The sequence below is a fragment of the Monopterus albus genome, unplaced genomic scaffold (genome assembly GCF_001952655.1).
Source record: "Monopterus albus unplaced genomic scaffold, M_albus_1.0 scaffold44.1, whole genome shotgun sequence".
Lineage (NCBI taxonomy): Eukaryota > Metazoa > Chordata > Actinopteri > Synbranchiformes > Synbranchidae > Monopterus > Monopterus albus.
The window spans coordinates 1,056,494-1,059,903 of NW_018127924.1; positions in this window are offsets into that span (position 1 = coordinate 1,056,494).

Genomic DNA, 3,410 nt, shown 5'->3' on the forward strand with positions numbered 1-3,410 from the left:
TTAATTACAGCATAGGCTATGCTGAATGTCACGCTTTGTGATGGAGCAGTATAAACTGAGAATTGGTCCATCAGGTGAGAGAAATACAACACCACCCTCTAGTGCATAAACTCACTTCATGAAGCCAGGAGCTACAGTGTGGTTGTATTTTTACAGAAGACCAAGAGATGGTGCTTTAGCCACATGTTTCTCAGCATCAGACTGGGAGCTGGGCTGCTTGTTGGAACACATCGTGCAACTTGGTCGTGAATCACAAACGCTGTTTTGCAGGTTTAAAAAAATTGCACCTACATTGTTCATTAAATCATTCTATGTGGAGACAATATCCTCTGATTAACATAATCAGTTTTGGGGGTGAAAACATTTGTTCATTTAGTTTTAAATAGGCACTCCATGAAGATCTGTTTAATTGTCACGTGGAGTGTTGGTCAGTCTGTGAAAACTACAACGCATTATCTTCTGTGGCTCTGGAAAGAGCTGGCTGAGAAATTAACCCTAGGTCCTCAGCAGGTTAACTCATGCAGGATTTAAGATGCCTTTTATTTTTAAACCGAATTTTCATTACAAATGGGGGAAATGGGTTTCAATACTATGAGTGCACCAGGTCATAATCAGTAACAAATGATATGGAGTTGTATCATGGAGAATCCATGTATTTATTTAGAAGCCACAGTAATACTAGGGATTAAAAGTCATGGGATCTCATAACTGGTTACTCTGCTGCATTCATTTTGACCATCTATTAAATGTTCCCCAATCATGAGAAACTGTTGTAGTGCCTTTTTAACCTCACTGACATTTTTTACCACTAAAGTGCTTGTTAACAGCTTTGGCAAATTCTTTTCTTTAATTTAATGAAAATGTTAAACATATAAATGCAAAACTATATTCATCTTCGAAGTTATTTCCCCTGCAGTTTGTCACTCAAACATATAGTTGCAAAACTATATTCATCTTTGAAGTTATTTCCCCTGCAGTTTGTCACTATATAGTATTATCAACAGCTAGCGATGTTCAGTAGCATACGCCTTTGATTTTTACATTTAGTTATTCTTCCATCATTTTCTTTTCATAGCTATACATATTTAGTCTTTACAGTACCTGGCGCTTGCTACAAAGATAATGTGTTGGTTAAATCTCCTCCTCTCAGCTGATGAGCGATGACATCATCATCATCATTATCCTCTGCAGCCTGCTGACACCTCCTGTGGCCTTGGGTCAGTCTCCCCCTGCTCCATCCCACACTCTTCCTGTTAACCATTCCAACTTTATTGATATTACAGGAATCACTAATGAAACACTGTCTGTTTGTCAGCTCACTGCCCGTAGAGCTATTAATGGGAATCCTGCACAAACATACATAAACATGTTCATAAATATGCTGCATGTGACCATCCCCCCAGTTTACATTTACACACAGCAGCCTTTTCCTGTATGTAGCCTTGGCTGGCATACCCACCAAGTAACATACAGGAAAATGTAATAACAGCAGATGTGTGCACCTGTAACTTGAGGTTGTGGTCCTGAATTCCTGAACATCTAACAAAACAGATACCTGCTACCTGCCTCTAAAAAAAGCAAAAGTAATACTATCTATTTTTTTTCAACGAGGTCTTTATCTTCAGGCCCCATGAAGTGTTGCAGCTTTTGCATCACTTTTTGAAAAAACACAAAAAAACAATCCAATAGTCTGTGACTGTTGCACAATTTCATCAGCTAATGGCTTTACAACGGCACTCAAAGATATAGAAGAACTCTATGCTTGAACTATAACCCTCTGTGGTACTCTTTTACCACACTGTGCTTCCAGGAAAGCATCCTTTTAAATTATTGGCCCTCTTTGTGCTGCTTTCTAAGGTCAACATTCTTGAGTTGTGGACAGACTCCCTGGTTTGTAGTGAGAATTACTCCCTAAATTAGTTTACCCATTCACAAGGGTTTGCAACTGGAAACTTTACACCCCAGAGAGCAGAAGATACATATGAATAAGGCACACAGATCAGGTCAGAAGACTGGTGTAGTAATTGTGTTAAGAGGTGCAAAGGTCCTGATATGTAGACCCCTAATATAACCCTGTGGAGGCCCCCTCACGGTGCAAAGCAATCCCAGCAGACTGGGCCCCATGCTTATGTAAAAATCTTCACACAGGTTTCAGCATGACAAAGGCTGGCTGAATGTGCCTTTAATAATAAATCATGAGGACATTAACAAATATGTGCTGTGCTAAGAAAAGAGCACAACACTCCCCCACCCCCCAATAACACAGAACTTTGATTAGCAAAAACAACATGACAATTCTCCACTGATGAGAGAAACACTGGAAATTATTTAGCTGCTTTTCCCTATTAGATCTAAATTATTGCAGTGCTGCCACTTTCTGTTTCAAAAAACCTAAAGTAATTAAAATTTGTTTGAATTAAATAGATCAATTAAATTACAGAGTAATTAAAAGTGATATACATTTCTGTGTGGAAAATAATTTTTAATTTTCAACTATATATAAAATAGAATATTAAAATTCAGTTACAATCAACTGAAATGTCACTTAGATTTCAGTTCAAGCATTAATCTATATAAGTGAGTGGCAAAGTTACATTTTACTGTAGTCTTTTTAACTACCTTCTTGTTAGGTATTTTTAGTCAGATAGATATTGGTTAGGTACTTGTATGTATTAGAAATGTTTAGTGGAGATAGGATGTCTAGTTAGACTGTTAAATGCTTAGTCATGCTCATGAGTTTCTACAGGGTGCATCTGGTCAAGGATAACTAGAGAGAAGAGTTGATGACTGTCAGCAGACAGGGTGTTTAATATTATTATTATGATGTGTATAACTGTAGCCTTAGCCATAATATGTTCTGATGTTTAATGTCATCACATGTCACTAGAGGTCATGTGAGAATGTTTTTAGCTACACACCACTTAATCAACAGACAAACACACATTGATTTATTTCATGTTTTGACTACTGGTATGGCCAGCTGCAAAGCTGGCACCGGGGACACGTCGCGGTTGACGTTTCTGTGTAGTATGGGGCAACCGAAGGGATAAATGTATAGGCCTGGTTTGGTTCAGGATCTTTCATCTTTCATCTGCCTGCGTGCAGTTTGGAGGTGCAAGATACCTGAGCGTGTAATGTTAATTTTACCTGTGATCCTTTGAATAAATCAGCACAACCATTAACCCATATTTTTAACATGTCATTTCGACTTGGGCAGTTCCCTAACACTATGAAAATAGCAAAGGTTATTCCTCTGTATAAATCTAGTGATAAGCACAACTTCACAAATTATAGGCCGGTTTCTCTCTTGTCACAATTTTCAAAAATTCTGGAAAAACTCTTTAATAACAGATTAGATACATTTATTAATAAACATAAAATCCTCTCTGATTGTCAGTATGGTTTTAGGT